The following is a 26230-nucleotide window of genomic DNA, read 5'->3' as shown; positions in this document are numbered from 1 at the left end:
CAGAAAGAGATTTCATAACTAGTTTCGTGTGTGTGTGTGTGTGTGTGTGTGTGTGTGTGTGTGTGTGTGTGTGTGTGCGCGCGTGCGTGCGTGCGTGCGTGCGTGCGTGCGTGCGTGCGTGCGTGCGTGCGTGCGTGCGTGTCTGTGTCTGTGTGTGTGTGTGTGTGTGTGTGTGTGTGTGTGTGTGTGTGTGTGTGTGTGTGCGTGCTCGCGTGTGCGTGTGCGTGTGCGTGTGTGTGTGTGTGTGTTTTGAGGGGGTTATTTTCCTTACATTTATGCCAAATTAATGATGACTGTGTGTGGACAAAATATCACAATATTTTAGATCAAACACCTCAATATCAATATTGTGACGATAATATCAATACAAAAGCATGTCCCATTGCACCACATTGTAGATTGGCTATTTGCACTATATTTTGACAATGTTTTAAAATATATATTTTGCCTTATTATGATAATACAATATCCAAAATGCTAGACAATATCTATATCAATGTAATTTCAAAATGTTGCCCAGCCATTAAACAGATTTCTCAGACCAGACCGTGTGGTGCTGTTCCCTATAGGCTGGTCTGTTTCTGTAAACAGGTCAGTGGACAAAATAAAAGGTTGAAGTCTGCTTGCGGCTCAGAGACAGCTGACAGGCCTCAAAGAATAATTTACTGATGTGCTGTAAAATACTGACAATAACAGTAGAGATAGCAGAAGTAGTCAAATTAGCAGTAACAGTAGTAGGTGTCATGGTCACTATCTCTGCGATGCCCCCTCTCCTCTGAGCCTAGATTGCTTTGAGTTATCTCACCTGACCTGAGAAGTCCAACTGATCAGCAAGCTCCAGAGGCGATTTACTGTTACCGTTCTTCTGTTCATTTATCTTTGGTAGTTCAAGTGTTCTTTTGCATTTGAGAGTTATGTTTGGAGTCAACTGTTGTTTGCTTGTAAGTCTGTCTCAGTAAAGTCTGGTCTACGTTCATTTTCTGAGTCTTGAGTTTGGTGTTGATTCTTTGAGTTTGACAGTAACAGTAGTGTAAGTAGAAGTGGTAACAGTGGTGATAGAAATAGTAACAGTAGAGGTAGTAGAAGTAACTAGTAGAGAGGAATGAGTGACCAGTTTGTTCTCATGGCCTCTCTCTTACGGTCTTACCATGTCAAGGTGTTGTGGGTTGAGTGTCTGTCTGCACGTCTGGGGTGGTGGAGTGAAATCAGCTTGTACTATGGAGTAGACTGGCCCTGCATGATCTGAGGACCAAATCTGATAATGAGACATGCCTGACAAAAGCTTGTGGATTGTAACAAACCAAAGAGTAGACAATTTGAACAAGAAAGATTGACTTTCAGTGTAGAACCGTCTACACACAATTTCACTTATATCAAACATGTTTGGCTTCTCAGACTGGAACAAATAGGAATGTGATCTTGTAAGTTTGAGCTGATTAACGACAGAAACCTCAACAGCCGCCCTGCAAAACATTGTAATCAGTGAAAGTCAGATTGTGTTTGTGGCGTGGGTGGGGAGGGAGGGTGAGCTCTGCCACTGAACTAGTGACTTCTACAGGTTGGTTGAGGCATCTGTTCAGTAGGGAGTGGATCTGAGGACATGTTCCTCCACAAGCGTTACAGTACCTCCCAGTGATACTTGACAGTCAGGTGAAAAAAAAAGTGGCTACCAAACTACCATGGGTTCTCAACCTGTGGGTCGGGACTACCAGGGGGTCCTCACATGACTTCACTTGGGAGGAGTCCTCAGATGAATTTACATTTTAAGGACTTTTAAGACCTTTTTAATACAAAATAAATAAATTAATGAAATGAAAAAAGAGTCAAAGACCATTACTGCATCAAAAGTAATCAAGAAACTATACTATAAAAACTGGCCAAACATTGGCTAAATTGTCAAATAATATAAGAAAGGGCTATGTCCTCTCTGTGCGAACTCCTCACTGGCAGGTGAGCCAGCGGGGTACAACAGCAGTGGCAACACAGAAATGTACGAGCACGAAGAGGCATTGGTAAAATGACTAAATTGGAAAATAAAATGGTAAATAAAATTGTCTACTATTACTTTGAACCTATTTACAAGAAAACTTTTCATTGTTCTTATAATAGTTATCTTTTCTCAGGGAAATGTATTAAGAGTATTTTTCTTCTAGGGTTTCTGTTTTGCTCTACACTAGAAAGACGCCTCAGGGCGACATGCGACCTCGCCCTAAAGGGCGAGGTTGCGCCAATTCTTCGCCATCTGGCCAGTGATGTATATCGGACCAGTTACCCATATATGGAGATCCATGTACTGTATATAGTACATCCCTTTTATGCCCATACATGGAGATCCCTGTCTGAACCAGCCACACAGATATGGGCTGTCTTCCTCCATATATGGGCATTCTCATTTGAAGTCCTGTTAGATATGGGCATAATATTGATGATAAATGGATCTCCATATAGGCATAAAAGGGATTATTTTAGAGTGGTTCCCATGACATGACAACATACAATATCTTTTATGCCCATACATCCGCAGATATGGGCCTTGTCTTGGCCATCTGGTCAGTGATATATATCAATGACAGGGATCTTCATATATGGGCATAATCACACACACATTATCCCATGTGTGGCTCTCACCTTCTCCAGACAGAGTCCATCCTGGTGTCCAGGAGCAGGTGGTGGCTCTGTGTCCACCTCTCCAGGGGTAGTGGTCCTGGACGGTGGTCCTGAGGTGCTGACCTCTCAGACCGGATCCACCCAGCTCCACGTTGCTCTTGGTCCGCAGGTCAGCTCCAGACACATGTACCGGCCGCTCTCTGTGGTTCCGCTATACGGGGAGAGAGGAAGTCCAAAAAGCTGGTAAGAAACGGAGAGTCAAAAGCCCCCCAAGAAGAATTGGAACAACAGCAAAAACAAAAAGAAATAAAATGTATGTTTACAATACATTTACAAATAGCTCCACTTCTTGGACTTGAGATATACAGCAACTGTTATATCTCTTCCAATACCTAATCACAAGAAGAGATTCAGTTCTAAAACATTGTAGCATTAGTCTCATAAACCACCAACTTCCGGAAATCGCATTGGCACTTGAAGTTGGTGGTTTACGAAGCTACTGTAGCATCCCTCTTCTGGGGTGAACATTCTGCAAAATTAGCCAATCTAAGCTGCGATGCATTGTGAGCTTGTTGATTGTTATTGTAGAGGTTATTGTATTTTCTGTGATTTGGTCTAGAGCCAACAAAAGGAAGAGGCCTAGTACTGTATATTGACCTCTGGGGTCTACGGTCAATTGAGCAGCAGGGTTTAATTGGTTAAATCACTGTACATACAATTGTACGTTAAATAAGAGGCAAGTACAACAGATACAGTACTTGTTAGTTTGACTGATGTTACATAAATTAAGTTAGTGGTTCTCAAACACTTTCATGTTGAAGACACCAAAATTGACAGAGAACCCCCAGCTGAAAAGAGTGCCACGTCCCTCATAAGAGCAGATCGTAGTATAAAATTGGTTTAAAGTGGTTAAACTGATTTTGATGCTATATTAACTAATTCTGCCCCTCTTTATAGTTTGGACACTTTGACGACCACTGACAGTAAAGTGGTAGCCTGGCTCCAGCCCCTGAATCCCTAGCCACGGCCATTAAAGAAATATGTTCAGGCGAAATGAAAATTCAGGCTGATAGTCAGGCTAAAGTGGTGTTCTTCTCAAGTCAAAGACCCCAGCAGAGGTCAGCGTTTCACCTCAGAGAAGAAGAATCTGTTGGTGGTGGCTGACATCATGTCCCTGTTGCGTCCCTCATGCGTGTCACCCCTGGGAACACAGCTCAGGTTCCTGTTCCTCCTCGACAGGTGGACAGCATCACCTGATCAACACACAGATAGATGGAGTCAGTACAAGAGTCAGGACAAGACCTCCTTCAACATGGTGCAGGTTTATTATTAACATCTAATCAACGTCAAGTAAACCTGACATGATGTGTGTTTGTGCGTTTTACTCCCAATCTATATGAAGTGCTTCTCCGTTATATAATCATGTCTTTATAGTCGAGGATAAAAGATGGATGGGCTGAGCTAAAGGGAAACCTAGACCTAAACCTAATACTGTATACTAGTAAGACGCCTCAGGGCGACAAGCGCCATGTCTTGGCCGTCTGGCCAGTGATATCGGACCAGTTACCCATATATGGAGATCCGTGTACTGTATCTGGAAACATGCTTACTCAGTTATTCGTTATGTGAAAATCCTATGACGTCTATCACATCTGACATCATTCACAAATCCCTTTATGCCTACACATGGAGATCCCTGTCTGAACCAGCCACACAGATATGGGTTGTCTTCCTCCATATATGGACATTCCCATAAGTCCCGTTAGATATGGGCTTAATATTGAAGACATCAGGGATCTCCATATATGGGCATAGAGTGCTTCCCATGACATCACATACAATCCCTTTTATGCCCATACATAGAGATCCCTGTCTGATGTTCTCTGAACCAGCCACACCACTGTGATGTCACCTGTTTATGCCCATATATGGAGATCGCTGCTCTGAGTATCTGACATCACTGTGATGTCACCTGTGATGTCACAGTGATGTCACAGTGATGTGTCAGTGTCAGGCGTTACCCGTATGGACAGATACGGACAAGCTGTGCCGGTTCTGACAGTAAACTGCGGTGGCAATAATCCTATGTAAGCTCTCTTTTCCTTGTGCTTTCCAGTTCAACTGAAATGTATTGTCCCATCACAGGTGTACAACATTATAAGTGAAATTCGAGATAGAGAAAGAAGAAAAACAGGCAAGATATCATCAACATGGCAGTGTGAAATATAAACATAATGGGCCTAATGGTGCATGCTGTTTGGATGTGTGATTAAACTCGCAGTGGGACAAGGCAGTACACAACAGCACATAATGTTATAACATGTTATGCACGTTATGTACATAACATAAAGAGCATGGTCTAAGGCAGGGGTCTTCAACGTTTTCAGGCCGGGGACCCCCAAACTGATGGGGAGATGGAGCAGGGACCCCCTACCACCTCGTAGGGTGGGCCGTACCACTACCATTTCTAAACATACTACTTATTAACTGAGAACCAATGTCAATAATATCAGCAATCTGTCAATTGCATAGTAATCATGTATTAAAGCTATTCAAAATGGATGGAATCATGATTTATTTTTTAACATTAATGTAAAAAAAAAAAAAAAAAAAAATGAAATCTTTTTTTTTTTTTTAAGCAATAATTTCACGGACCCCCTGCAGTACCTCCGCGGCGGACCCCCTGTTGAAGACCCCTGAAGGAAAAATCTATACATTCCCCCAAATCCTGTGTGATGATGACCACAGAACACACCTGACCTGCCAGTGTCACCAAAGGCCTCCCTGGACGTTGATGACCACGGCTCTTTAAAGTCATCCCCGAGATTCAGTGTCCAGCGCGGTGTCACTGCAGCTGCACTCCTTCTGGAACTGCTAGATCTTCTGTCTTCACTATTTGTAAATATAGGGAGTAAGTGGTTAAAACCACTAATACTGTTCATCATGTTTCTGACACATTTTACTTGTATGCTGCTAACTGTACATTTAAATGTTCACATTGCATTCGTTTTTAATTTTGTAAGATATTGACAAGTTATTTTAGCTTTTCTGCCCTTATTGATAGTAGACAGTGGAGATATACACAGGAAACAGGGTGAGAGAGAAGGGGAGTGACTTGCGCAGCAATGGTCATCGGGATCGGGAATCGAACCCGCGACACGCTGTCAGAACCTATGCGGTATGCACCTGGACCGCTAGGCCAGTGGGCACCCTGTGCATTGCAATTACGATGTGTCAGGAGGTTCAAAATGGTTTAACGACTTAACCGTATGTTAAATACCATGGCTATTTGAAAATAGCAGCTCTGCAAGCTCACAACACGCAGTGATGTGGCTTGTTGTGAGCTTGTAGATCAGTTGATCTTTTCAGGTGGGGGTCTGCGGCCAAGATGTTTGTGAGCCGCTGTCATGATAAACAACAAGTTACGGAGACTCACACACCCAGAGACCGCCGTGTATGTGAAGGCTGCAGCGTGAGTGGTCTCTCTCTCTATCGTCTTCGCCTGATCGCCCATTGGCACAGAGGAGCTGGACTGCTAAACACATTATGACACAACAAATAGCTATAACTGGTATTACCTTTACTTTTGGTACTTCGAGCGCATTTGTCATGCCACTGCTGAATTGGTTAATGTATGTTTTGTAATAATCCAAATCTTCAAAGTATAAAGTTTTCAAATACCTCAAAATACCTAACAATTGTACTTGAGTACAATACCTAAGTAAATGTACTTCATTACTTTCCACCACTGGGTGCTACCTTATCCACAAGTTGAGGTGGTGGCTGACACTGTCCTCTGAAGGTGTCACCATAGTGGGAGACCACAACGTCACCTCTGCTGTCTCCATTCACAGTGCAACATCGCTCTGAAAGCACACAAACACATCTGCAGTGTTTTATTGAACAAGAATAATTCTTCTATTAAAGAATAATTCTTCAGTGATTCTCTTTTGGATGGTTGAGGTCCTATAGAGCAGGAGATGCCAACCTATTCATCTTAAATATAAATGTGCTATTTCCCCCGTTGTAGATCAGCTATTTCCACTATTTATTAAAAGTACATTTTTATGGAATTTATTGATATCTCCCACAACTCATGAAAATGGGTCTATGACCCAAAAAGGGAGCCCCATTGTTTAAGAATAATGCACCACTATCATACATCATGTATGGTTCTTAGAGATTCACTACTGGTTCTTCAGCTTAGTTTTGTTACCTAATGGTTCCATATTGCACCATTGTTGTGTTTTTTGTTGAGCTATACTGCAGGGGTTTTCAACCTTTTCAGGCCGTGACCCCCCAAAGTAATATTTGAATTGGGACCCCCCCCCCCCCACCCTGACAAACACTTGGAATGTAATAGTTGAAGCATTTTTTTTTCTTTTAATATTTGTTTTTGGGCTTTTATGCCTTTTGATAGGACAGTAAGCTGACAGGAAATGGGGGGAGAGATGGGGAGTGACATGCAGCAAAGGTCGTAACTGGCGACGCCGCCAGGCATCCATGCCTATGTGGCAATGCCTAAGTGGTATGCACCTGGACCAGTAGGCCAGCGGGCACCCCGAAGCATTTCATTTTGATTGACTCGGTTCCACAGATAGATATTGTGAAAATAGCAGATGTACAAGCTCACAACGCCTCGCAACGCAAGGTGTTGTGAGCTTGTAGATCTGCTATAGTCCTTCAATTGTCACTTCAGCCATCTGGAGACCCCCCAAAACCATATCGGGACCGCCCAGGGGGTCCCGACCCACAGGTTGAGAACCACTGCTGTATAGCGCCAAACGGACCAAAGTACCGCTTTTAGTGCTATTTTGCACCATTTGTGTTTAGCGTGTATGCTGTTACTCATTCTGAAAGAAAGTTACTGTTCAATATTTGACCCGGTGATCATGCCCCACTTAAAGTTAATACCAAACTAATATAGCCTACGTTATGAACTTGGTGAACTAAAAATACAAATGAAATAAACAGTCAACTGCCAAGAATATGATTTTGGTTAATCAATCATTTGACATGCATGGATCCGTAATCTCTGAGATCACTGACCTAGATCAGTGGTCCTTGTGGGTCCCTAGCAAGATGATTGATAGTAACCAAATTGACCCTTTCTGGTCTGTAACTCTGAGTGTGTATGTATGGACCCTTACGGGTTCAATTGGTTCTATTCGTACACTCTCAGAGTAATAGGGGTTGGTAGTCGTACCAAGCTGACTGGGTCCTTGAAATGAAAAGGTTTGAGGTCACTGACACTGACCCACAAGGACGTGCAGAGAATGTTAGAGAGGCAGGGTCTGAAATTTCTAAAAGGGCCTTTTGGTGAAAATAGCAGACCTCCAAGGCAAACTCACAACTCGCTGCAGCGCGACACATTGTGAGCTTGGAGGTTGGCTATTTTTCGGTGCTTGATACCACACTGAACTAAACATAATCAAGTCAATACTGGAGATGTGGCATAACGCCATGCATTTCTACACAGTTTCTTTCTTCTTTCAACATAAGATGCTGTATTCAAGTTCAGGAGAGTTTGGACAAGGCAATTCTCTTGAAATGCTGCCTTCAGGTATGGCATGGAAAGAGGGCATTTGCATTTCTTCCACCACAGTAAAAACTGCATTCATGGTCTGGAGAGGGCACTTTTTACAGACAGTTAAAAGGGCAGGGGCTCAATGTCTACGGTATGTACAGTATGCACGTGCCTACTGACCCAGATGTTTGGCTGAGGCCTTAACCACAGCAGTGACACAGAGAGGTGTGAAGGAGGCCCTGTGTGTGCTTTCTGGAAGCTTCTCCTCCGCCCGACTCCACCATGAGGCTCTGGCTGGGTGGGGTTTACTGGGACGGGTGTAGCTCTGGCCCTGCACCATGAGGTCCCTGGAGAGGTTGGTGGAGCAATTGGGTTATTACAGTTTCAAATCAACCAAATTGGTAAATAAATGCTATCCAAGGGGCTTTACAATGATTGTGCATTACATTCACCCATACATTCACACACCGATGGTGGTGGAAACCATAAGGCTACCAACCTGCTCATCGGGAGCAACTAGGGCTTCAGCGTCTTGCTCAGCAAGGACACTTCGACAATTAAGTGCACAGAAAATGTTACATTAATCGGTGGAGTTATAGGCAAAAACACGAGTTTCGGCCATGCCTTTTGGCCTGGCAGAGACAATAAAAACAAGGCTTTACAAAAAAGAATAACAAACAAACAATTAACAAAAATAAAGAGAACATTTTCTAATATTTCATTCATGAATTAACTGCAAGATCCTCGTGCTGGAAGGATGATGTGGTGGTGGGTAGCACTGGGGGTCCGTGATCTCTGTCACCTCCCTGGGCAAGGAGGTGGACTGGGTTTGTGGTGGGGTGTAGCTGTGGCTCTGCACGCTGAGCTGCGTCACCTCCCGGGGGTCGGCATGCATCTTGAAGTTGGTGGTGAGTTTGGTCCAGGCCGGTGTTTGACCCCTCGCCGTCACCTGTTGCTGCTGGGGCCGCCACTGGAAGGAGTCCCCCGACTCTGTCCTGAACTCCTTGATGTTGCCCACGTCCCTGTGCTCCACCTGGGCCAGGGTGGGCCGGGGAACGGCCGGGGTCCTGCAGGGTGGGCTGGAGAAAGGGCCGAAGTCTGCCTGGAAACTATTTGGGAGACAGGGTTATTATTAAACGATTACCAACTGAAACTGTTTTGTGTATTTACAAAACGAACCAAAATGTATAACTATCGTCATAAAAATTAATAACTATCGTCATAAAGAAAATGTCCTCAGATATTTTTGGGTGGATATTATTATCTTCCAATATTTTGGTAAAAAAAAAAAAAAGAAAAAAGAAAAATCCAAATCTTCAGAGGGGAAAAAGGCAGATTTGTAGACGCTATTTGTTTTACCTTGTTGAATCTCTTCCCTTATCAATCCATATTACAACTTAAAAAAGGAAAACTAGCTCTAAAACTATTCAAATATAAGTCACTTAAAAAAATAAAAAAATAAAAGAATAATCTGAAATTGAAGAGAACTCTAATAACCTTGTAGTGAAAGCAGCGCTGGGGCCAGAGAATGGGATGTGACTGGAGCGCAGGAAGTCCATGCCCTCAGCGGGGGTTAGGATGGGTGTTCTGACCGCCACCACCGCCATGCTGGCTCCTCTTGCCTTACTGTATTATCCAGAGGTGCATTGGGTGCCATTAAGACCTGAAGCCGATTCTAAATGCCCTCTAAATCAGATGTTTTCACACTTTATCCACGAGTTTCCAACGCCCCATAGTGCATTGCGCAGACGTCTGTACCGAGCTTCCGGCGCCGATTTACAAGCTCACAACGGGTTGCATGCGACGCGACGTGAGCTTGTATGTCTGCTGAACTCATTCTGTGCCAAATGCCAAAATGGCTCCAAGGTAATAGTCTCCAGTAAACTCCCGCGGAAACTTGTGGATAGATTTTTCTTTAAAGTAAAAAAAATAGCAGATGTACAAACTCACTGAATGCGAATAAGAAATGAAAGCCTGGATACCAAGGCTACAAACTCGCAAAATCTGTTATTTTTTAATATCCAACAAAAACGTGACAAGATGACATAGACGCTTTCTTAGTTTTAATGGGAACTAATCAATTTGATAGATTATTTAGAAATAATTGATAATGTAATAAAATAATCACTTAAATAATTGGCAGTAGCATGAAAATAACACTTGATTGGTTCTCGAATATTGACACTTCCCGATTATTCAATCAATCGAAAAGGTAATCAATAGAATAATCGGTTCGAAAATATTCTATACATGCAGCCCTTCACTTGCCTTACCTTCTTATCTGTACGCTGAATTACTGCGACTGTAGCCAACTGTCCCCCCATCCTCTCCCAAGCAGCTACTGTCCCTCGTCATGGTAACCACGATGACACAGAAAATGATGATGTCAACAATGTGTCTCATGCTCAGAAAACAACAACAACATACTGTGGAATCAGGTACTAATCACAATAGAAAAACATTTACAAATCAATAATTACAGCAAAATACAGTAAGTGCAGTGCAATTATTGGGGGCCTATAATGTTTATTCCAAAGATACGTAAAAGCAGGCTTTAATGTCTCTGTTTACCCCCCACAGGAATTCATTATTCATAGCAGTGCATGGTTACCTCCATTCTGCAGTTATAGTGTCCAATGTTTGAACCATTGTTCACAATCCTCTCAGACTTGTTACTATCAGTTTTATGTCTGTGCACGACAAGCTAATTAAAGTCATTTACCTTTAACACAGTTAAGTGCATAATAGTGTCTAAGCAGTTAGAGGGGACTAGCAGTCCCCTTATTCAATGATCTAATACATAATTCAACATTTCAGTGGGTAAGCTTACAATATCACTTTGCAAGATGTCTACATGTTACCTCACCTGTCACAGTGGAATGCACAGCCATGTAAAACCAGGGTCATTTTACTATACTCAGTCAAGTCAATTTTATAATATATACAAATATGAATAAATAAAGCACACATTTAAAAACAACCAGGGCCTGTAATCGATTATGACTCCTTCCATGTGAACGTTTGGTCTGGGCATTGTCTGTGTGACTCCCATGCTCCCAAATCCTCAGTATGGGGGTAAAGAATAAATCCTTTTGACATTTTATCCCAGATGTATGAAAATAGCATGTGGTCTATGACATCAAACATCTATGATGTCAGACATCAGTCACCTAAAAGATGGACACATTTTGTCCAACTTAAACAACCAACCAGGTCTGTGCATATTTTTTTGGTCAAAGTTGATCCCATTAATAGTCTTTAAAAGACAAAGAAGCGGCCACACACACTGTATCCAAAGTGCCAATATTTATTTTAAGACGCAGAGGGAACGTTGATCCCATGCCAAAGCGCCATTGCTTGCCCAACAGCCTGCTGTCACCCAGGCGGATGTGTGCACACGCCCATGTGCTTCTCGCCCTTAGGGCGTCTTACTGGTGTTAACTTGCTCTACCATATATAGGCCTACAGATTAGACCAAATTACATTTTATTCATTAAAAAAAGTTAGTAAGGCTTTAAAGAATAACTTTGTTTTTGTACAACAAAAGGGTTCATATTTTAGATTGTAATTAGAGAAACGAAAAGGTGAGTGTTAAAATGTTTTCATTTATGCTTTCTATTGTTTTTGCGATTTTTGTATTTTGATTTCAGGGGTGGGGGAATGCGTACAAGTGGCTAAATATGTCTTTTTAGACAGAATAAGCCGGCAATTTCTTTGTTACTATTTACACCAGCGCCCAGAAGTCATATCTGCCCATGAAAGATTGCGGTGCATCTTGGGAATGGGCTTATTGTGTCTAAAAAGATATATTTAGCCACATGGCTGGGGGCATGCATGCAAATCAAAATCGTCAAAATCACTAAAACAATAGAAAGCAGTAAATAATATGAACCCTTGTTGTAAAAAAAACAAAGTTGTCCTTTAACGACTTTCAAAATGTTTTTATAGCCAATGTTGTAAGTACTTTAAAGATAAGGGTTCAAGATTAATTTATTGTGGAAACAATCTGGTATACATGTACCATATATCCTTTTGAAAACCTATTTGTGCAAATAACATCCACTTGTAGAATGCTGACACCTTGTGGCTACATATCAATATACACTTCAAATCAGTCATATTCTGTAGCTAGCACACAGCATAACTTTAGTTTGGAAACAACCCCAGAGTAGGGATCATCACCATGGCTGGCTTGTGGTGGACATTTTTGTCTTTTTTTTGTTGCCATGGATAATAATATTGCCAGAAACAAATAAAGAGCTAGCCCTAAATGACCATTACAGGTTTGTTTGTTTGATTGATTGATTGATTGATTGATTGATTGATTGATTGATTGACTGAAGAGTTTATTAGCATTTTGCAATAGAAAAGAGTATAGTTTCATGACAGCACAAATCACTTGTACAAGGTCAAATAAAAGGAGATCCTAGTAAGCTTTACGGCTTATTTACACAGGAACCACTTCATGTATCTCATAGGCTATAACATTGAAAGACAGACGGATCGAACAGAGTACTTTGAATAGGATAACATCAATACACAAAAGCAGAAAAGAAAATAATAAAAAACATGGCGATAAAAAACAATAGTTGGGGGCTTAGTCTATTTACAAGTCACTATAGCAGCCGTCTGAAGGTGACTTTTCAGACCGATTTTGAAGGAGGCTAGGGATTTGCACTAATCTAAGGCCTGCGGGATGGCGTTCCACTGGAGGTTGGGACTCCTAATATGCCATAGTGTCATAGTAAATAAGTGGCATACATATGAAAACCTGGAGACTTTACATTCTGTAATTGGGATTTATGATGAAAATAAGAAAATAATTATAAAAAATGTTAAAAATAAAATCTCGAATTTACCACAGACAAAACCAAGTCTTGCCATGGTCATATCTGTCTGTGTATGGACATGTTGATGACCCCTGGTGTGTGTGTGTGTGTGTGTGTGTGTGTGTGTGTGTGTTCCTGTAGTAGGTGTGTGTGTGTGTGTATGATGAACCTGAGTGCAACAGTGTGTTGGCTGTGTGGGGTATGGACAGTGGAAAGGACTACTGGCTGGTCAAGAACAGGTAAACTCATATCATGGTCCATTACATTACAAAATCCTCAGTGTTAATTGTTCCACTTTTAAATGAACACTCAGGATTTCACTGTTTTTTGACAAAGACTTCCAAATACATATTGAGGTAAGGAATTCAGACAAAATATTTAAAAAAAAAGTCATCGCACATTTTTCACCATACATTTCTATGAGGTGTTCAGAACAACATACTAAACTAGAAAAGAAAATTTCTAAGAAATTTTAAGTGTGCCTGCAGCTCGCAAAGTCTGTGCAACCTTGTGTAGCGGTTGGTGTTAGTGTTTCGTTTTGAGAGGGTCGTTCCCCCTGAAAAACACGTTTTGGCATGAAACGGTTACGTTTTGCGCGTTTGTGGTGCCCCCTATGGGTCGAAGTGGAAATGCTTTTGGGTATATGTTCAGTATAGCGCCCCCCACTTGTGGTTAAAATTTGGTGTTGACTGGATGTTTCGTTTGTGATTTATGGCTACTTCTTACAAAACGGGCTCCTCCCGCTAACTTTGGAACCCTGTTACGGAAGAACGGTATGGACTATCAAAATATCGTTTAAATATGTTTATCGCATGGGTCCATAGATCGTGTGTATCGATTTTTGTGACATTTGGAGAAAATATGTAGGAAAAGGAGCAAAAAGTGTATTTTGAAGAAAATTCAAAATGGCGGAAAATCTATCCTGACGCAAATGGGCGTGGCCTATATGAGGAGATGCGTCATGACCCAAGGAATCCAGGGAAAAAGGAATTTAAATTTTCCGACCCACGGTTCAAGAGTTACAGGCCAAAAGGTAAAGTGGACTGTTATAGCGCCACCATGAGGCCAACTGACGAAATAATTTCTTATTTAATCCTTGATATCATTATAAATCTCCTCTCCAAGTTTTGAAACTGTAGCCCCTATGGTTTGCGAGAAAAAAAATATTGAATGTGAGTTTTTGCGATTCCCATTATAAGTCAATGGGTAAAATTAATTCACTAATAAATTAATATCAATTAAACGATACAACTTTTCTCTTAGAAAAGTAATAGCACCCCATTCCCGACCGAGACGCACGTTTTGATGTATATATTGCGGGGGTGGCGTAAACCGTGCGGCAGTTATTACGTGCCGAAATTTGTGGGATCGTCATTATTATTATTTTTATTAAGTATGGCGGATTACAATAAGTGTTTTGCCATTGCATGGCAGGCACACTTAATAAAAGTCCTAAGGAATCTTTCTGAAATACGAATTATTTTTAATTGGCATCAATCTAACATGTGGACAATTCCATGCTGTGTGCACTGTTCCTTTAAGCAATGGCCCAGGTGCCAAATGTTTGCAATTAGCGAAGCATAATAATTGTTTCACCTGTGAGCTTCATTCTGCCATTTTCTGTGTGTTTTTGACCATGTAAGTTTTCACTTCTGTTGTTTTTCACTGTTTTAGTGCATTTATGTTGGACCATACAACAATATTTGTTATATCCAGAGTCTGTTTATGCTGCAGGATAATCGAATCTTGTCAGATGTATGGTGATACACTGATGATCTTTAGACTGATTTTAGACTGCTTTGCTAGCTCAATAGCTATTATAAAGTAAAGTTTTTAAAGAACTACGTGTTCAAAACCTGTGTAAATTACATTTTAATTCTCTCTCAACAAATAGGCTATTCTATTAATTTCATTATAGATATCATGCAACAATCATTACTGTTTGAACATTTATTCCATCCTCTCCTATTATCATTTACTGTAGGCTGATGCAGGAAAGAGAAACATGGCTGAAATGAATCCGGTCGATGCCGTTCTACCCCCCTGCTCTATGGATGTTACCTTTGAACTTCAGGAGGGCTCTAGTGAACCACTATCCTCCTCACTGCAGAGTGATGACTATGTGTTTGTGGAGAACAAACACCCCAACAAGCTCTTAGAGGGCCTAAACCATCTGCGACTCAACAATTCTTTCTGTGATGTGATTCTGTGCTGTGGGGGACAGGAGTTCCCCTGCCATCGTAATGTACTGGCCTCCTTTAGCTCCTATTTTGAGGTAAATGTAAAAGGCACTCTGGGCTATATTTTGATTGTCTTAAGTACCAGCTCTTATGCCTTAGGCCTATCGCCGAAACCAAACTTTTGTTCGGTGAGTTATATGACTTTCCAACGTGCAGATTTCTGAACTCTAATTCGGTGTAATGCTTTTCAGAAGTCGCTAGTGACTCGTTTTGTAGTCGAACCGGACCTTTCTGACAAAGTTCAGAAAACTGCATGTCGGAAAGTTGGAACTCTCCGACAAAAAGTTTGGTGGTCAGAGACGGTATGGACAGGCCTTTAAAGGGGCACGCCACCACTTTTCAACCTATCTTCATATAATAGGTCCTCACTAATGTTCATGATAAAATATCACACATTTTTTTCTACTCAGTTTGGGTCTCATAGGAGAGCTGTGGGTGGGTCAAATCCTTCCTACCGGTGACATCATCAATGGGAAATGCAAGCTAATAGAAACTGCAGGCTTTCTATTCCTGAAAAAGTTGCAATGTTAAAGTGGAAGCCATTCTCGTGATAATAAAAATCTTTTTTCAAAAATATTATTTATTTTTTTTGTCAAACGATGATGTCACCGGTAGGAAGGATTTGACAGCTCTCCTATGGGACCCAGACTGAATAGGAAGAAAATGTGCTATTTTTATCATGAACATTAGTGAGGACCTATTATATGAAGACAGGTTGAAAAGTGGTGAACTACTCCTTTAAGTTAAAGGGATATTCCACTTTCAAAAAAACTTTGTCATTTTATCATCTAATCAGGCTTTTATGAACACCTGAAAAATGTTATTGAAAAAACACGGCCTACTCATGTATTAGGAGGGTAGTATGAGTCACCCGAAAATAATAACTGGTGTTCTTAATGAATCTATCATGGTTAAAATGGAGAGGGGAGAGGCCCTGAGGAGGGCCTGATAACATTTACATCAAATATCTAAATATTTAATCAAGAAATTTTAAATCTGTTCAGGGTGTTCATAAAAGCCTGATTAGATAATAAAATGACAAAGTTTTTTTTGAAAGTGAAATATCCCTTTAAGGTATAAGAGCTGGTACTTAAGACAATCAAAATACAGCCCTCTATGCCAACTTCACCTTTTCAACCTGCACAGGCAATGTTTACAGCGGGCATGATGGAGTCCAAACAGGAAAGAGTGATCATCAAAGGAGTGGAACCTCAGATGATTTGTGTGATGGTGAAATATGCCTACACTTCAGAGGTGGTCATCTCCACAGCAAATGTGCAGGTATTATCATCATAAACCGCATTCACTATGTTTTGAGTTTTGACTTTCATCTTTGCTTAAAAAAATAATTTCTTTATCTGGTCTAGGCCCTGCTTGCAGCATCAAATTTGCTGAATGTTATGGCTGTTCAAGATGCCTGCTGTTATTACATAGATTGTCATATGGATGAAAAGAACTGTGTAGCGATTCACAGCTTGGCAGAGACCTACTCCTGTAAAATGTTGGCGAAGCGCAGCAAGGATTACATACTTGAACACTTCAGCGTCATCCACCAGCAGGTCAGAGATTGAGGCATCCTTTTTTGCAACATTTCCCACGTTTTTTTTTGTCTCTTGTTGGATTTTTATCTTATCATTTTATGGTAAAGCAGATAAATTATACCATTTATAGTACTACTACTCAACCTGTCATATCACTGCTAGACATTAATCTGGAATCTCTGTGTGGAATTTTTTTCTTTTTCTTTGTTGTTGCAATGGCAAATGTTTCTGGTTTCCAGGCTAGACCCAAACATCTGTGGGAACTTCCAATCAGTGATTCGATAAATATTAATATTGTGATAAAAAGTCAAACTTGTCCTTTTCACCACCAAACCACCTATCACTTCAGAGGAGAAACGGTTACTTCAGAAACTATATGGGAACAGGGTTGTATTGTGTCAATTAATCTACTGTATTCTTTCTTTAGGAAGAGTTTCTGTCCCTCTGCGTGGACAAACTGACAGAGATCCTTGCCAGTGATGACCTCAATGTTGCCAAGGAGGAGATGGTCTTTGAGGCTGCCATGTTGTGGCTAAACAAGTGTCCTAGCCGCAGACTGAACTTAGAAAAGGTCAGTCACTTCTCAGTGTTTTCACTTTATTCTCTTGAAAGACCATGAAGAGGTCCCAGCAATGGGATTGGCTAAGCCTAGCCTAAAGTGTTGTTAATGTGAGGCCATGCACCACACATGACCTCAGAAGTACAGCAAGACTGGGGGGAAAGAGAGGGACTGTACCTATGTTCCCCACTTACCCCAAAAAGGTCCCATGTTCCCCAGGTTCTATGTTCCCCACTTACCCCTACAAAAAAAGGTTCTATGTTCCCGCTCAACTTAACAATATTCTATGTTCCTCACAGCAGGAAACATTCATTTCTAATTATTAATAACAACTCAAAACACACAATAATGGGGAGAAATTACGAATACTAGTAGGACAGGGGGCACTAGGGACATCTGGACACCATACTTTTGTTATGACTGGGCATCTGGACAAGTGGGCACCTGGACATCTGGGCGATAGGGACATGTGGGCATTTGGACGAGTGAGCACCTAGACGAGTGGGCACCTGGGCAACTGGCCCTGCTCCTGAACTTTAGTTGTCCCAACTCTATTTGCCCATTTGTTCTTAGTGCCCAGATGTCCCACCATTTCCTGCATTTGAGTTGGGAACATATACTTTTTTTTTTTTTGGTGGGGAACTTACAGTAGATCCTTTTTTTTGGTTGAGTGGGGAACATGTAACCTTTTTGTGGGGAGGGCGGGTGGGGAACATAGAACCTTTTTGGGGGGAAGTTGGGAACATGGAACCTGGGGAACATAGGGAGGACCCCGAAAGGCCATTAACGGCATCAAAAGTAATCAACAAATTGTGCTATAAAACCTGGTAAAACATTGGCTATATTTTCAAATAATATAGAGTCAAAGATTGTGAGATTGTGAGAATAGACAATCTACAAGCTCACAACGCATACAAGCTTGTAGATCTGCCATTTTCACTATCTGTGGAACAGAGTCAAGCAAAATGTAATGCCTCCACTCAACAATTCCAAGTGGTTGTCAGGGTCTCCAGTTCAATTATTTGAAATAATTTACTTTACTAGTTACTTTATAGATTTTGTTACTTTCTACTTTTGGTACTCTTAAGAACATTTTGATACCAATACTTGTGTACTTTTACTGAAGTATATTGTGAATTCCAGACATTTACTTGTACAGGTAAGTATTTCTACCTTGCAGTATTAATACTTTTACTTAAAGCTATACTGTGTAAGTTGCTCAACTAGTGGTCAGTAGCGGTATTGCTTTTTTCGGCCGTTTTTCGGCCGGAGTCGTCGCGGACCACCGCCGCGGACCACCGGAGCGGCGCCGCAAACCACCGCGACCGATAGTAATCCGTGGAGGGGTAGAACGCATGGTAGAACGTAATTTTCTGGCCAGGATTTGTGGATTAAGAGGTTAAAATCCTTCACCATGGTAAACACTGTAGCCAAGCGGAGGCGCTTCCTGGAGACCAGAGCAGATAAGCTGTGATTGGCCGGTAGTGTACCATGTGTGCATGATCGGCGATGTGATTGGGCAACGTATACACAACGTATACAGATGATGCAGATTACGTCATTTTGGCGCGAAATCCCGCCCCTGTCACTGCTAAGAAGAAAACATATAAAGAGAAGGCTTCAGAAGCTGAAAATAACGGAGTGGGTGTTCTAAAACTTTAGCGATTTAACAGTTAGGACAATTTTAAGATTTGTTTTATAAAAAAGTTACATGGTACAACTTTAAAGGAGCTATAGTCAACTTTTTCTTGAAAAACGGATGCTAAAATAAAAATAATGTTTCGAAAATATTTTATAAAAGAATAAGCTTCATATATGTGTTTCTATTCAAAAATGACCACAAAAAGCGTAAAATAATGATAAAATAATCATTTTGGCCATTGTCAGACCGACACCTTGTTTACATTCTAGTCTATAGACTAGGATGTAAACAAAGTGTCGGCCCTACAATGAAAAAGTTGACTATAGCTCCTTTAAGTAAGAAATGTGAGTACTGCATTCAACAGACCAAATGAAGGCATTTAAACGCCACACCTCATTCAGGTACAGTCTCTCACTCTCATTCACACCTCATTCAGGTACAGTCTCTCTCACACTCATTCACTCACAGGGCGAACGGCACGGCCGGGCGAACAGACTGGTATTCACTATAAATAGCAGTGTCATGATTCTCCAAATTAGTCTAGTGGAATTTCTGAAAAATCTGATTGTTAGAGGCATTTTGGGGTAAAAGTTTGGAACCAGTCTATTTTACACAATTAGTCCATGGGCCAGACGGGTTGTCGGTATGACGGGTTGTCGGTATCAAAAAGCCGGCAAAGGTTACCATGCATTTTTGAAAAGCTCTATCTGTAGATTATGTTTTGGTATGATAACCCTTTCTTAGACACAGCTAAATTGGTGTTATCAGCCGCTGGAGTTGGTGTCCCATTAACTTTACATTACAGGGAAAAAAAGCAAAAAAATAATCTGCTTTTAGTAGCATAAGGGGGGGTCAAACTAGGGGTTTGTCATAATGCCGAATCCATTGCAAGCATTTGTTTTGCACAAAAAAACATTCCTTGGGCTATAAATGGCCTCAGAAAACGATGCATGTATGGGTGTGCATCCATGTTAGTCAGAGGCCTTAGGGTTTTATTTCTTGTGCTAATCAGTCTAAAAGCGCCAAATTTTGCACAGATGTAGCCCAGGGCATGCTCTAATGATTTAGCTAGGGCGCCCGAGTCGGTGACCTTCGGGGTCGCCACAGCTCCAGAAAAACAATGGTTTAGTGATGAAAAGTGAGAGTTTTGTGGATGTTTTCTGGAGCCCGAAGGTCACCGGCTCGGGCGCCCTAGCTAAATCATTAGAGCATGCCCTGGGCTACTTCTGTGCAAAATTTGGCGCTTTTAGACTGATTAGCATGAGAAATAAAACCCTAAGGCCTCCGACTAACATGAATGCACACCCATGCATGCGTCGTCTTCTGAGGCCATTTATAGCCCAAGGAATGTTTTTTGTGCAAAACAGATGCTTGCAATGGATTCAGCATCATGAAAACCCCCTAGTTTGACCCCTCTTATGCTACTAAAAGCAGATCATTTTTTTTTTAACCTTTTTTCCTGTAATGTAATGTTAATGGGACACCAACTCTAGAGGCTGATAACACCAATTTAGCTGTGTCTAAGAAAGGGTTATCATACCAAAATATAATCTACAGATATAGAGCTTTTCAAAAATGCATGGTAACCTTTGCAACCTTTTTGATACCGACAACCCGTCTGGCCCATGGACTAAATTCAAGGGTGCTGAATCTGAAAAAAATAGTTCCCAAGCAAAATTTTGAGTTTTTGACCTTCTAATTTGCATAACAAAATAGCTGCCGAATTGTACATTTTAAACTATTTCTTCAAGGGATATTTCACTTTCAAAAAACCTTTAGTCATTTTATCGTCTAATCAAGCTTTTGGGAACACCCAGGACAGTTTTTGAGTTGTTTGATTCAGTTTAGATTTAGATATTTGATATTCATTTTATCAGACACGCCCCCCTCCTATACAAACCCATTGTAACTTCAAACTCCATTTTAACCATGATAGAATTAATGAAAACACCCGTCCTTTTTTCTGGTGACTCCTGACATCCATGATCCTCCTAATGCGTGAGCAGGTTGTGTTTTGTAAATAACATTTTTCATTCATTTTTAATAATTTCTTAATTATCGAAAGAACACTGCCTGTTCGTGTATTAGAAGGGCATCAGGAGTCACCAGAAAAAAGGATGGGTGTTTTTATTGAATCTATCATGGTTAAAATGTTATTTTTATTTAAAAGGGATATTTCACTTAAATACAAAAACATTTTAACCATGATAGATTCAATGAAAACACCCATCCTTTTTTCTGGTGACTCCTGACGCCCTCCTAATACACGAACAGGCAGTGTTTTTGTTTTTTTGATAACTTTTTTATAATTATTTGGGAAAATGAAAAATAAATGAATACACAAAATAAATTATTAAAAATAAATGAAAGGAGTTATCGAAAGAACACGACCTGCTCACGTATTAGGAGGGCGTCAGGAGTCACCAGAAAAAAAGGACGGGTGTTTTCATTAAATCTATCATGGTTAAAATGGAGTTTGAAGTTACAATGGATTTGTATAGGAAGGGGGTGTGTCTGATAAAATGAATATCAAATATCTAAATCTAAACTGAATCAAGCAACTCAAACTGTCCTGGGTGTTTGCAAAACCCTGATTATGATAAAATGATGAAAAGTTTTTTGAAAGGGAAATATTGCTTGAATGAATAGTTCAAAATGTACAATTCGGCAGCCACTTTGTTATGCAAATTAGAAGGTCAAACTCAAGATTTTGATTGGGAACCAGGTTTTTCAGATTCTGCACCCTTGAATTATGTAAAATGGTCTGGTTCCCCACTTTTACCCCCAAATGCCTCTAACCTGCTTATATAAGGCCTTTTTTCAGACTAAATCCACAATTTGATTAGATGGTTTATTTTAAGATGTAGAGGTTTAAAAGCAATGCTTAATGTTCTTCACAGTAAATCATTTGTATTCTATCTGTTCCTGAAGGTGCTGGAGCAGATCCGTCTTCCTCTAATCAGTCCCTCTTACCTACATGATGTGATGGAGCCTCTGGATGAGGTGAAAGAATCTCAGGTCTTTCAGAGGCTCATCTCTGAGGCCAAGAACCAGGATCTCCTGCCCTACAGCCACAGAGCACAGCCACGCTTGTGTACAGGTACCCTGCCTCACACATCCATGTATGTTGCACCAAATAAATACATCAAGGGTTTACTGGTTGGGATTTCCAGTGCCAAGACAAATTACTCGATTGTGCAAACGATAACATAAATGCAATAATTCAGATTTAATTTTTTTTGGTGTGAAATTTGGGCTCAGTTTGCTTGTCTGGCAGGCTTTATAATCGTATTATTAAATGTTTTACTATTCACGCATTGATTTCAAATTTTCTATTATACGTAGCTTAAGTTGACTATACATTTCAAATGTATACAACATTTGTCCTTGGATTTGTTCAGTGATTGTTGATTTGTGATAACATTTCACCTGCTCACACATTACTACACTGAATAAAAAGTGCCTGAAGTCATAGCGGTGGGAGGATATGCTGCTGATGAAGACATGGAACAATGGACTGGCAACATTGATTGCCTTGATCCCCTGACACTTCACTGGAGGACTCTAAGAGGTCCGCCCTCGGGTGTAATAGAGCCTGCTATGGTTGTGTCAGGTGAGGAGTACAGAACCACCACAGCCCTCTAAATTAGAGATTAATTGCCTTACAACCTGTAATAGATCTTATTACCCGGCTTGGTTGAATGCTTGATGCTGATTGGTCAAGCGCTAAAATCGGCGGTGAATTATAGGTGAATAATGACCGCTCCACTCTATAATGGACCGCTGCCTAATCAAAGGCTCAGAACACCTGCTGCACTCAGGCTGCGCTGTGTGAATTTAGTGCCGTATCCAACATGTCAGCCATGTAAATAAACACACAGCGTCATTTACAATTAAACGTTGCTCTCAAGAATGTTTTCAAAACATTTGAGGCGAGAAATGGACGACGCAGTTTCAGAAAATGGATTCTATTTGATCAGCACTTGTTTTCCAAGGTGACAGTGTTGCGCTGGGGGGGACACCCAGCGTAACACTTGTGGAATACGTTCAGCCGTCTGTAAACAAGGAAATTCTTTGTTTTGTTTTTAGTTTTGAGTCAAATTATACATTTTATTTAGTAGCCGGGTAATAAGCGGGATAACGACTGGCTCCTTGGTGGTTCTCCATAAATAACAATCCCTTCAGCCTGAGAACTCCCCTCAGCTGCACCTCGCGGATTTATCAGGCTGTCTGTATTATTTCTGGAGAACAACCGCGGAGCCAGTCGTTATCCCTTACCTATCTGTTTTGCCAAAACCAACCCTCCTCTGCCTTCCTCAGTTGGGTTGGTTGTCAACACATCTGTACTATCAATACTATCTGCATCAAGGCATAACTTGTTTAATTCTGCTGTTCTGCCACCATAGGCTCGACTCTGTATTTGGCTGGAGGTCATTCGTATTTGGCTGGAGGTCATTCAAATTCAGTAGTAGTACAGTACCATAGGGAGATGTGGTGCTATGAATGTTCCCACGACTCATGGTTGCAGATGGCTCCCATGAATGAGATACGCGCTGACTTCGGTAAGACTGTCAAACTTAAGTAATTTAATTTAACTTTGCTAAAGGCTGTTGCCAGTTACCCCAAGATTGCATATGACCATGATTCTAATCCTGTTTTTCATTTTGTCTTGCACAACTACTTATGGTCCATAGACCTGGTGATGCTCCATGGTTATGTGTTTGCAATAGGAGGGGGCAGTCACTCAGTAGAGCGGTTTGACCCCACCACCAACAACTGGCAGCTCATGGACTCTGTCGGAATGCCACAGGAAGTTATTTACAACACTTCTGCGGTCGCACTAGATGGACTGATTTATGTTCTTGGTATGGAACAGGGTATGGAACAAGTCTTGTGCACCTGCAGGTTCAAGCTGCTTTCATGAGGTTGAATTTTGTATGTGATGTATTTAAAGCATAATGTTTAACTGAAAATGTCCAAAGACTTTGTTTTATTCATCCAAGTAGGTCCAGGAGAAGATGACCAGCTGTATGAGTATAACCCTAGATCATCTGAATGGACAACGGTTTATATGCACAAGCAACATAGCCAATCAGCTGTCTGTACTCTCAATGGCAAGATTTACGTTATAGGTATCATACCTGTTCTTAATGGCTGTTAGTTCCATAATACTCACTTCAACTTCACTGTAGTTTGAGCACACCAACACTCACTATCCTGTTAATTACCTTTTATTTATAGGTGGTGACACAAACGATGTGGAGTGCTACAACCCTCAAACCGATCTGTCGACCAGTTGTGCCCCCCTGAGAATTGAACAGCAAAAGCCAGGCGTGGCTGTCGTGGATGGAAATATATACGTACTAGGATGGTAAGAGGCTGCTGCTCCATGAAAGCTGTGTGTCCATACCAGATATTTCTCATGTCTATTTGTCTCTGTCCGTGTAGGGATCACAAGACCATTGATCGCTGTGTGTCCATACCAGATATTTCTCATGTCTATTTGTCTCTGTCCGTGTAGGGATCACAAGACCATTGATCGGTACTGCGACAAGACAGACACATGGGAAATTGTGGGGGAGTTACCCAACAGATGGAGCCAGTTAGATGGAGCCAAATGTGTTTCTCTGAGGCTGAGGATGGCTGCACACACGGCAAACAAACCTTCCACAGCTGATACCGTAGCTATGAACTGAGGGGAAGATGACAAAAAGCTCTTCTATGTTGCCAAAGGGAGAGATACACACATACTGTAGATATCTCATTGGAGTAGCCACTGTTCTAGCTGGGTCAAGCTATGCTTCCTAATGCATGTAGGCACCAAATACGTATGTTGAAGGAGAATGTCTATGCACAATTCAAATCATCCTAACTCAATTCTCCAAGTGGATTGGTTTATTATTACACATCTGCGACTTGTAGATATGATATGATATGATATGATATAGGATGTTTTGTTGTTTTTAATCCCAGTGGCAAAGGAATCAGGTTTATCTTGTGAGTCTTGTACGTATGCTTAAGTTCAATTTACTGCAGTGATGACAACATAGCTGGTAGTTCACCCCCAAAATGTCTTTCATTTTTTTCTATTGATTACTCACGCCATGGAAATTATATAGTATTTGTTGTATTCCTAAAACAATAATTTGATAACAATACATGTACCCCTATTAATTCCAGATGGGGACCCAAATGCATTTGGAATCAAAGGGGGTAAATTTACTATAATATTTTTGTCTTAGGAATGCGACAAATACAAAAAAAAAATATTGAACTAAAGTCTCCATGGCAAGTAATCAATAAAAAATAAATATAATTTTGGGGGTGAACTACTCCTTTAACACAGTTTATTATAACACAGGTTAAACCATTGTGGTGTTAGATCGGGTCAAATCTGTGATCTGGTAGTTTACCAGAAGTTGTGCATTTCTGTATTCTGTGCATGCTCTGTTTTTGAGGGACTTTGCCATGGAGATAGCCTGTTAGTTAAACGAAGCCTGTAAATACTTGTGCTGCATCAAAAGATGCTCTGTGTGCCAACTAATTACTAATATTTTTGCAATTTGCATTTACAATAAAGATGTTACATTTGTTAACCCATGAATGGTGTTTGCACAACTATTATGTTGAACCACTATGTGTAATCACAGTTTAAATGTGTGAGCTCATGTAACTATAGCTCTAAAGGCCATGTCAGCAGGAACAGTCAGGGCCCGATCAGCGAAGGCCATATTGTAATGCAAGGAATTATTGTGATCTCCACCGAGATTATATTTTCACTGTCTGGGTGTCTGTTCACAGCTAATCTCATGGGACTAAGCTGATCACTATCAGATATGGTGTGCTCATTGACAGCAGTTTTTCCTCAGTTTAGTGAATTCATAATAGCAGAGCATTCCTCCCTCCAGACTATAGAGGATATTGTGTGTTGGAATCCCATTGTCATTCCCATCTTATTTTTGTTCTGTGAATGTCTCACACCAGAGGTGTTGAGTTATTACTTCAAATATTATATAGGCTATTATTATGCAGCATGTGAGTCTTGCTGATGACTTTGTGGGTTCACCTGCTGCTGTTTTGGTCCTTAATGTTTTTGAGTTGTCATTTTAGTTAAATGCTGTGTATTAGAGCCGCTCCCGTCCTATACGGAGAGCGGCTGAGGAGTTGAGCCCGTAGTTAGACCTGGCTGACGCGCTGATGTTGTGTTTGGTCCAATACCGAACACTTGCTGTGTTTCAGTGCTCTAATGATGAGATGCAGGCAGTTCTTAATGCAAAAGCTTATA

Source organism: Nannobrachium achirus (assembly GCF_963921795.1).
Source record: "Nannobrachium achirus genome assembly, chromosome: 1".
NCBI lineage: Eukaryota > Metazoa > Chordata > Actinopteri > Myctophiformes > Myctophidae > Nannobrachium > Nannobrachium achirus.
This window is presented reverse-complemented; position numbering follows the sequence as displayed.